Source organism: Phodopus roborovskii, unplaced genomic scaffold, assembly GCF_943737965.1.
Source record: "Phodopus roborovskii unplaced genomic scaffold, PHOROB, whole genome shotgun sequence".
Classification (NCBI taxonomy): Eukaryota; Metazoa; Chordata; class Mammalia; order Rodentia; family Cricetidae; genus Phodopus; species Phodopus roborovskii.
The window spans coordinates 2628666-2640107 of NW_026125264.1; positions in this window are offsets into that span (position 1 = coordinate 2628666).

Consider the following 11442-nt stretch of genomic DNA (forward strand, 5'->3'; position numbering starts at 1 on the left):
TTCTTTTTCCTGCCTGGTCGGAAACTCCACCAACACCAGAGTTCCTGCCCCTCCCATCTGACCGTGGGGGTTGGGGTAGACGGAGAATACTGTCTCAGGACCCTATGACAAAAGATGGTGACCAAGGGGCTCGGCAGTTGGAGCAGACTGAGGAGGGTTCCCCCGAGTTGATCACATTTGGATCATTCCCTATGGTCTGCCACCAACTTTGTTGGATGACTTTGGCAAGGTAAGACAATAAAAGCCTCTCTCAAAGCCTGCTGCCTGCTTTCCTGTATAAACCAGGAGAAAACTGGGCCTCTCCCTGAAAAGTGACTGACGGGCGCGGGGGTGGGGGTGGGGGGCAGTGCTTCAAGCTGTGTCCAAGCAATTTAAGATTAAATTAATAACGATGACCATTACTTCTCAGAAAGGTGGTATATGGGTGCCTCTGGGCCTGGCTGCCTGCTACTTACTCAGCCACTTGTGCCGTAGTTCCCACATTCATCTTGACCCCATGGTAGCTTGGTTGGGATTAAATATACTTAGGGGGACTCCTGGAATATATTAAGTACTCAGCAAATGTTAACTATTAGAGCTGAAGGTGTTGCTCAATGGTGGAACACTTACCTAGCAGCCGGCAGACCCTGGATTCTGCCCTTAGCACTGGGAATGAAAAAATAAATAGCCAAATTCTATTCCCTTATTTATGGCTCCTGGGATGCTTAACCATGTCCGTGGCATATTTCATCTCTCTTACTCTTCACTGTATCTTGGAAGCATGATTTTTTGTTACATAAAAATGTAAAGACCCAGTCTCATGTGTAGATCCTGACTGAAGGTCACCCAGGTGATGTGCTCAGCAAACTGTGTGTGTGTGTGTGTGTGTGTGTGTGTGTGTGTGTGTGTGTGATACAGCGAGTGTGAGACTCTGGGCTTTCTGGCTTAGCTGCACCTGAAGTCCTATACTGCTGGGGTGCTTACCTCCTGGGTGCATTACTGAGCACACCTGGGAACATTTTGGGGGCCATGCACACCTGCCACAGTGCCCCGGTTCTGGATGCTAGAGCTCTGGAACTGCTTTGCTAATGTCCCTGATATATAAATATTTTAAGCCTCACCAAAGGAAAGGTGATCCCAAAGCCCTACCTTGCCAGTCATGGTGTGGCAAGGAGGTCATGAGTTCCACGAATGGTAAAGAGCAGGTGCCAGGGCTTGGAGCTCTTTGCATGGGGTTTTTGAAAGGGCAGGCAAATGGGGTCAGGGCTCTCATTGTTTCTGGGTGTGGGAGCTACAGAAGACCCCCCCAACCCTAGCCATTCATTCCTGTTTCTCCTCACACGTCAGCAAGGAAATGGTCCAGGCAGTTTGGTGCCAGACTTACAGCCTCTCCCTCTAAAGCCCCTACATCCTGTGTGTCATGTCTGAGCACCAAGACATGAGACCTTCACTCAGCCTGTTGGGCCCATGAGAAAAGGCCAGGATGTGCAAGCCCACCCCTGACTCTACTCTAAGCATCAGAATTGCTACTTGACCCCTTGAGTCCCTCCGTCTGGAATCTGTGATAGACGGATTGTCCCCTGTGCTTTGGTGCTTCAGTAACTGGCTTTTGCAAGCCTTTCCCTTTTACTGAGCTTCAGCCTCCCCCACTATAAAACTGGACCTTATATCATTTCAAGACTCACTAAAAGGACCAAGTCACTGCTTGGAATCTCAACGAGGGCAAGGACTGTTTTAGAGATGACTGGAAAGACAGCACCCACCCCAGAGCCATGAATAGATTAAGTGCTTAGTGTCAGTAAATCAGACAGAGACAGACGACCTAGGTTCAATCACGAATGACCTTGAGCAATTTCCATCCTGTCTCAGAGCCTCGGGAGTCATAGTGTGTTAAAAGCAGGGTAATAATAATGGTGCTGTCCTTAGAAAGTTGTTCCAGGGACAAATGATACAGAAACGTAATGGCAGCACACATTACTGAAATCAGCCAGTGAATCAAGAAATGAGATAAGTGGAACCAGCAAAATCCCTACCTACTGTCAGCATGGCAGTCAGGCTTCAGCCCCCGTTAAATCAGCCGCCAGGATTGCCATGGAGAGGATTATAAAAATCACCTCTGGGCCGGGAGGAAGAAAAGGTTATCATCAACGGGAGTCATAGGCAGAGAGGGGAAATGGGACAGTGGCATCCAACCTAGAAGAGCAGCTACATGGCAAGCAGCTGGTGTGAGAAGGCATTCCTACTCAGCCTTGAAGGGTGAATGCAGGCTAGCTTACTCCAGGCGGAGGGAGCAGCTTGAGCAAACACATGGCTCTGAGCTGTTAGAAACAGCCAATTTGGACCACAGGTGGCTCCACAGAAGTCCAATAGTGAGTGCTTGCAGGATTGGTTAGCTGAGCAGCTCACCGATGCTTTCAAGGGCCTTACATTTTTCCACTTTGTTTCCTGAGGTAAGCTGTTTGTGCCACTAGATTTACATATTGAAGCCTCAAACCCTGGTACTTTAAGATGTGACAGGATTTGGATATATAGCTTTAACTTATTTTAAAATAGTATTTCATATAGTCCAGGCTGGCCTTAAACTCACTATGCACACAAAAATGACCTTGCAATTCTGATCCTCCTGTTTCTATTTCCCTAGTGCAAGGATTCCACTTGGTGCTGGGAAGGGACTCCAGGGCCTTGTGCATGCTAGGCAAGCACTCTACCAGCTGAATTCCAGCCTCAGCCATGAAATGTGTCCCTTGAAACAATAATTAAGTAGGCAGAAATGCAGTTCAAAGTTAGAGCATTTGCCTTGGGGCCCTGATCCCACCCAAAACACTGTAGAAACAATTAAGTATCTCCACTCAAGTACTATAAAAACAAATACCAGCCCCCCACAGGGTTTCTCTGTATAGCCCTGGGCTGTCTATGGTAGTTTGAATGTAAATGGCCCCCATAAGCTTGTAGGGAATGACATTATTGGGAGACGTGGCTTTGTTGAAGTAAGTGTGATCTTGTTAGAGGAAGTGTCACTGTGGGATTGGACTTTGAGGTCTTCTATGCTCAAGCTACACTCAGTGAGACAAACCACTTCCTGTTGCCTGCAAGTCAAGACGTTGGATTCTTAGCTCCTTCTCCTGCATCATGTCTGCCTGCACACCACCATTTCACACCTCACACCATGATGACTAAACCTCTGAAAAGTTAGTTACCCTCAATGAAATCTTTTCACAGCAATTAAAACCCTAACTAAGACACTGTCCTAGAATTTGCTTTGTAAGATCAGGCTGGCCTCAAACTCTGAGATCTGTCTGCATCTGCCTCCTGAGTTCGGGATTAATGGTATGTGCTACCATGTGCCGGCTAGATTTTTTTTTTTAATTAAAAGAAACAATTAAATTGAGATCCCATTGTTAATAAGAGCCTATATAAGAAAAGGAAGAGATTTGACATATATAAAAAGTCACTTGGGACATTTTACAGAGACAAGTTCACCTGAGGATGCAGTGAGAAGCCAGATCTGCAAGCCCAGGAAAGGGACCTCAGGGGAAACCATCCCAGAATATCTTCATCTCCTGCTGCCCCCAGAACTGTGGAAAATGGTTTCCCGCCATGGTCTCCTCTCTGTGGATTATGTCATGAGAGCCCTGCAAGCAATGTATCTGGCAAGATGGCTGCAGAGTAACAGATGTGAAGTCCATCAGTCAGATGACACCAAGGGTTCTCCTTTGTGTGTCTTTTACTCTGGGAGAAAACCTTGCAGGTGACTTTTCAATATATCCTCTAGGGGATGGAGAGATAGTTCAGCCATTAAGAACACTCGATGGACCCATGCTCACTTCCCAGCTTCACGTGGGAGGCTCACTCCAATACCAAGAGATTCTATGACTCCTTCTTCAGGCCTCTTGACACCAGGCGTACACATGGTGTACATTCAGGAAAATACTCACATCATAAACAAACAAAAAACCGAAAACCTTCTCTAGGAGCCATTGGTCCAGGAACATCAGCCAGGATCCATTTGGCTACTACTGAGAGCCACCTAACAGTGGCCTCAACATGATAATTAGTCTAATAACATCCAAGGCAGAGTGTAGACACCTACAACAGTGCTGTGTGTTGGGACTCAGCACATCCTGCCTTGCTGCCATCACTCCATTGTTCCACTCTCCCTTGCAAGGTATCTCTCCATCTAATTCAGCCAGTACCTTAAGCTGAGAGTGGAGTGCTGTCCTTTCCTTTAGAGAGATGCCCTCAAGTAGCACTAAGTTCTATTGTTTACATCTTAGGGAAATCACACCTGATGGCTCACTCTTAAAGGTACCCTCAGCTAGCTTAGGTCTAACCACAAATGAACAGAAAATACCAGCCTCCTGACTCCTGCCTGCTGGTCTAGTTACACTCTGAAGCATCTACCCTCAAGCCAGAGGTTTAGAGTAGAAAACTCATAGCCAAGCACGTCTGCAAGGTCCTGCATAAGATAAGCTTTAAAAAACAATCCAGGTGAATTGTAGAGATGAGCCCACATGTGGTTTTTGTGGAACAAAAGGCAAATGTGATGGAGGGAAACATAGGACCTAGATAGTACATAAGATTGTACATCCTGGTTACCCTAATGACAGAGGAAGAGTCATGTCTTAGGATGCATAAAGATTGCCTCAGCCTCAGTCAACCAGCCTCCTATTCTAGGCTGATACCTGACTTTGCAAGGTTGGAAGATAAACTGCTTACCTTCCATTTTCCCGAGACTCTAACATTCATATATGAAGCAAAGACTAGAATTTTTTCACAGTTTTATGGCCACACAAAGTTGCAAAGGAGGTTGGGAAATGGAGTCTTTTATTCTGAGTGCCCACATAAGATAAGAAGTTCCTTAATATAAAAAGGGAATGTGGCTATAGAAGAGTTCTGGTTACCAGAACTAAGTCATGTGCAACTGAACACCACCAATCCCTAGCACTCTGCAGTCAGTGATTTGCACACTGGGGCCAGCATCAGTATCTTTTGGAAGGCTTGTCAAAAAACAGATTTCTGCAGAAATGGGAGGTGACTGTCAGTTAAAATGTTAGCTAAGAGGGCTTACTGCTCCTGCAGAGAACCCAGGTTAGGTTCCCCACACCCTCCTGAGGTGACTCACAACTGCCTAAAACTCCGATTCCAAGGGATCTGGTGCTCTCTGGCCTCTGTGGATACCTGGATCTCACAGCACCCACATAAGGTCAGAGGACAGTTTGCAGAAGTCTGTTCTCCCCTTCCACCCTGTGGGGCCTGGGGATCAAACTCGGGTCATCAGGCTTGGCAGCAAGTGCTTCTCATGGTCCTGTGAATGGTTAATCTTGTTGTCAGTTTGGGGTAAGAGACATTAGTCAAGCATACTTCCAGATTGTCTGTTAACTCCATTCTGGAGACAATTGGCATGTGGTGTAGCAGCTGAGGGGGTTGGCTGCCCTGAATAAAGATGGCACTGTCCGACGGCTGGGAGCTCAGCCAGAGCAGAAGCCGAAGAGGAGGAAACTGGCTTTGTTTCTCTCTGCCTCTTGTCTGCCTCGACTTCCTGCCATGATGCTCTCCTCAGCACACACTGGCCCTGAGATAAATGGAGCTAAGAGACATTAGAGATGACAAGCCATACTAAGTCCTTCCTCCTTTGAAGTTGTATTTTCAGAGTTTTGTTTGTTTGTTTGTTATAGTGCTGGGCATCATTAACACGTCCCTCAAACAGTGTTAATGGTCTAGCTTCCAATAGGTCAGCATCAGCCAAGAAGGTTGACATTTATTTTCATGGCCAGAGGGCCACGAGAGGTTCTGCACCAAGAAAAGGTCACCATCACACTTGTAGGAGGACATAAGGCAGTGGTCCCCAGAGAGATGTCTTCAGACACCCTCATACCACAATCTCCCAGGAGCCTCTTTTTTTGTGGAGATGGGATCTAATGTAGCCCGTGCTGTCTGGAACTTCTGGTTCTCCTGTTCCTCCAATGCACTGGAGTTCCACAGTGTGCCACCATTTCTGGCTGAGACGTTTGGAAATGCAGAAGCCTATATTTGAAATGAATGCCCTCTATTGCTTCTCAGCCTTTTGGCTAAGATCAAGTGGCATGAACCCCTGCTAAAACTGGTTCTCATACTCTTTGAAGTACATGAAGTGCTAGAGTCAAACCCAGGTCTGGGTACAAATCAGTGGTAGGGTGTCCCCTAAGCATTGCCTTGTACCCAATCCCCAGCATTAGAGAGTAGAAACCCTGGTGGGAAGGCATCTCTTAGACCCAAGGCCTTCAAGAAGGTGAGCTCCTGAGGGTAGGGCCTGTTTGCGGTTCTTGTTCACTCTCCTTAGAATTTTTCCTGGCACATACACCATAAACACTCAATGCATATCTCAGTCGAGCTAGGAACTCCAGGGGTGAGTCTTGCTTTTGTAAGAATTCATTCTATGGCCTTCTCTCACCAACCCCTTTTTCTGTAAAATGCTCTTGGAGATAATCCCCAGGTTCAGTCTGAGATTCTGGTTGATTGATTGATTGATGTTCTAGCCAATCAACCGGGAGGTCTGGATAATCCCCCCTCTTTCCCACTCAAGTGTCTTTAAAGGGTCCAGTGAGATTGTGGCATGGTGGTCTTCTTCCTCATCCACTACCCCTGGCCCAGAATAGCCAAACAGGACACAGGCAGAATGTACTGAAATGACTTTTAATATATCATGTTGCAGCAAAATTAAAAATATACAAAAAGTTTGTGGTGTACAAAAGTCTCAGTACAGAAGCCCCAGCTTGGGCTCCCTCCCCTGCCCAGGGAAAGCTTGAAAGGGCTAGCTGGGCTGGGGGAGGGGGGCTGGGAATGGCACAGATGTAGTACATACCAGGAAGTGGGCCTGGGAATAGGCTAAGAAGCTGGCAGAAGTTGGGGCTGACCACAGAGGGGAGCAAGAACACGGGGAAGTCACCTGGAGTGTGCTGACAGGGAAATCGGGCCCTTAGGCATGGCTAGTGGTTCCTGTGGACATGTTGGGATATCAGAGGTGAAGGTATTCTGGTGGGACCGCCCTCCAAAGGACCTTGGCTCTAATCCTTGCCACTATCTTGCTGTGTGAGCTTGGGCAGGTTGCCTCCCATCTCTGGGTCTGCCCCATCTGTAAACTAGGAAGTAACTGGATAATTAAACCACCGATGCCAATGTGGATCCCAGGCCCCACCCAAGGGTCTGCAGAGGCAGGGTCTGCCATCTGTGAGTGTGCTTGAGGGTTCTGTCTTAAGCCATCCAATACGGAATGCAGAAGTCCTTCACACTTGAGTCCTGGAAGCTGACAGGAGTCCTCACCAGGGTGCATCGGCTACCCACTCAGCTTTAATCTAAGGTAGCAAAATGAATGCTTTATTTATATAAGCCTTCTTGGGAGGAAAACCAAAACAACTTCTCAAGCCACAAAATCCTTGGGGAATCCTGAGGGCTCTGGGGATGGTTTGGACTACTTATGCCTGGTTTCAAAACCAGACAGGAGGAGGCAAGGAGAGTGAGTCCTATTAGGTCCGACTGGATTCTGATTCTTGGGAGAAGGGAGGGAAAGGAATTTCCTCTTCCCTTTTGTGGCTATCCTCACTCCCTTTGTCCCAAGACCCCCTCCACTATGAGATTATTGCAGGTATCCTGAGCTCCCACCGTGCAGCCTGGCCTGGGGACTCTTACAGAGTTGTGCATAGAATAAAGGCCAGAGGTGCTGAGGAAAGGGTGGCCTCGGGGTGAGGTTACAGTGGAAGGGGCTAAGCATGGGAATCAGACCTGGTTGGAGTGGGCCCTCCTTGCCCGGCCCCCTGCAGCTTCCTGATTCAGTTCTTCCTCTCCTTGCAACTCCTAGTAGCAACCAAGAACTCAGGCTCCTAGTCCCAGCATGGCACATATGTTCCATTTCCCTCAGCCCGGGCCTCAAAAGTGTCCTTGTCTAGAAAAGGGACCCCTCCCCCATGCTTCTTCTGGGAACTGGCACTCACTCTGTCCCTTCCATTGCAACACCCCTTCCTTTGAAGTCTATAGATTTCAGCTTCCCTCCTTCAGCCTCATCCAGGTTCAGCCTAAGAGGGAGGGGGATGCCAAAGAGTTGTAGGTCAGCATGAGATGAGATCAGGGTTCCTGACACTCAGTTAGCAGCCTGTGTCTAAACTCTCCCTCTGCTTGGAGACAGTCCCTCTGAGTCAGGAGCCCCCAAACTGTAAAGGACTCCAGGGCCTAAGCAACCTCTTGAGGTACATAAGAGACCCCTTACCAGATGCTGGGGACAACCAGGGACCTGCAGTCTTCCAGACAAACCAGGGTGAGATTTAGAGTTACACCAAGCCAAGTCCCAGGGACTCCCAGCATCCCCAAAGGGGCTGGTGCAGTAGAAGTCTCAAACTGGTGGCCAGCAGCTTGTTTTTCAATGCCTAAACCTCTTTGCTCATCGGCACCAAAGAACCTTCCTTCTGCCTGTCCCCACAGTTCTGCTTTCTCGGACCTGCACTCACCCCACTTTCCTTTCTGATGGTATCGGAGTTTATACCCATGCACCCTGCCTCGGTGAACCTTTCCTTACTATCCAGCCTTTGTAGACTCCAGCCCCAGGCAACCAGCAAAAGAGGGGCTTGCAGAACCTTAAGTCTTCAGGCAAGTGTTGGGGATGATGGTTCCAAGCCACCCCTCCCCCCCCCCATGTTCTCATCTGGAAACCTGCACATTTTCAGCCTTGCCCTCCTAGGCCTCTGTTTCTCCAGCCCTCGGGGTGACACACAGGTGCAGCTGGGACCCAGCTGAGAATAAGGCAGATTTGGGGAAGATGAGAGGAAGGGACCAAGCCCACAGTTTTAGACAGTCCCTGCAGGACAGGGTGGAGGCCTGCGCTATCGGCTGGGGTGACCGTTACAAGGCACATGGTACATTGATGAATGGAGGTACAGTAAGGGGTACATGGTGCCTGGGGAGGTTTGAGGAGCATAGCCAACAGAATAGGAGGCAGAATGTTAGGAAGGGAAGGTCTGACATTTCTGTTCCCAAGATGTTCCTTTGTCTGCTACTCCTGAAGAAGTTAAGGCATCTAATTTCTATTGATGCCCAGGAAAGCCAGTGTTCCATTTACTTGCTGTGTGACTTTGGGCAAACATATGGTCCTCTTTGTTTTTTCTTTATAATGGATAAGAAGGGTAGGTGACTTTGAGAACTCTTCCTTCAAGGCTGTGGAACTAAAGTCCTCTCTCACTGGAAAAATCTTACAGGAATCCTGGGAAGAACTAAGAATCCAGACTCAGATAATGGTCTGGGGAACAGGAGTGGAGGACCCCAGGGGTCCAGTTGTGGCAGAGGAAAGAGACCAGCTGAGGTAGATTGTGTCAAAGAAAGGAACAAAAAAACAGCTCCAAGAAGACGGGGGTCCTTCCCCATTCTGAGTCTTTTGTCCTTATGAAGCAAAGTCATGGGACAATAGTGAGAGACAGCCAGGAAGGATGGGGTCCTAAGCTGGGGGAGGGTGCTAATACTGGGGGGGGGATGGGCTCTGTCCAGATGGTGAGAAGGACGAGGGTCCTCTGGCCATGACCTTCCCTGGTGCTCAAATCTCCTTGCAGACAGGCGTCCTGGGGAAAGCTCTGTGAGATCAGGGTGAAAAATGTGGCCATGGCTTCCCTGCAACCTCAGGCCATGCCCAGCTCTGTCCATCCTGTTTCCTCGACTGCCTTGGCCTCCTGCAGCAACCAGCTAAGGGATCTGAAACCTTTCCTTCTAGGCTGCTGGAGAATGGTCCATTCTAGGGCCTTGGGGGGGGGGTGGAGGTTAAAATAACTTGCCAAAGGTAGCCCAGTGTCACCATACTGATGTGTGGGATGGAGCTCTTGTAAGGGTGCCACACAGGGGAAACAATGGAGTGACAATTCCTGGCACCATGAGCCCTGCAGAATCAGGCTGCTTGGGTTTGGGACCCATCCTCAATGCTCTATGGTACAGAGATTGTGACAGGTATATAGCTGGCTATGGAACTAGCCTCTAAAGCTAGCTCTGGGTAGAGGGAAAAGAGAATGGATGACTCCCTCAGAGCAGGCCGTGGTCAGGATCGAGCTATCTGTCACTCTGGAGGCCCTCTTGAAGGTCAGGGAAGCAGAGGGAAGAAAAAAGCATTTTGCATTGGCAGAACAAATACAGATACCCATGGTGCCAGGCATGGTGACTCGTATCCTGGGTATGATGTGTGCTCATATGTGCATACATGCACTGTGCCCTCTCAGCCTCAGCCCGAGTGTAGCTGCCTCCCAGCATCCTCAGCAAATCCGTCATTGCCATATCATCACTGATGGGACAGTCAGGAGTCCAGGGCCTTGTGAGAGTAGCTGCTATGCTGGGCCTCAGTTTCCTCTCTGTAACTCCAAGAGAGGCTGAGCCAGGAAGGTATAAACAATCTTGTTATTTGCATAGTCGAGGATTCTATGGCCTCCACACTTTCCAGTCCAATTTGTACTTGTCCCCAAAGTCCCTGGCTGTCCCCTTTCGGTGAGCTCACTTCAGCTAGCACAGGGAAGTGGCAAGAGACTCTAGGCCTTGCCTAGAGCACTACCTTCTATTTCACAGAGCTGCCTAGCTCTCTAGTCCCGTAATCCTGCCCATAATGTGCCCCAGTCAAGATGGGCTATCCCAGGCCAGGGGCACATCCAGGATGATGGTCCCTTGTGCAAACCAGGATGTCTGCACCATGAGAATTGGTCATAGGCCTGGGGTCTTGTCAGATTTGAGACAAAACAAGTCAGTTTCCCAGATGCCACCCCAGAGAACCTCAGCTGGAGGATGGTAGGAATCCAAGATTTATGTCACATCCCCAGAGCTTTTTTTTTTTTTTTTTTTTTTTCTTCCAGCTGAGAATCAGTTGGCAGCAGATATGTCTCAAGAGTTCTGAGAACAATTTCCTTTTAGAGATGTTAGGGCTGGGGGCATAGAAGGGGATCTAGAACTCCCATAAACCCTGGCAACCTAGAACTAGAAGACCCATTCTAGAATATCCCTTGTGGTGCATGTTTCCACATCCCCTCCCCCGCTGCCTATGGTAGAAGCTAGAATCATCCACACCAGAACAGCAGGGTTCCAATGTCCTTGATCCTTATAAAAGATCAGCAGCTCCCCAGGACATGTTATCAAGAGGTATTCTAGGACTAAGACGTCTCTCTAATAGGCCTTCTCTCAGTGTGCTAGAGCCTCATCTATAGTTGAGCCACATAGATTATCATCCCAGATGTTTTATCTGCTGTGCTTAAGACCTTCATCTTCAAGGAACATCTCTGATGCACATCTAGAACAAACAGCACCTCGTGACCTCTCACCTGAGGGCTCTAGACCTCATCCGTAACAGAGCTCCCAACCTCCTGAGCAAAGGCACCCACCCCACCCCACACATAGAATCTCTACATACTGCTGTCAGCCCTCGCTTCTCAGGGTTCTTTATCCTGCCAATGTCTACACTGTCAGATCCCCAAGTCC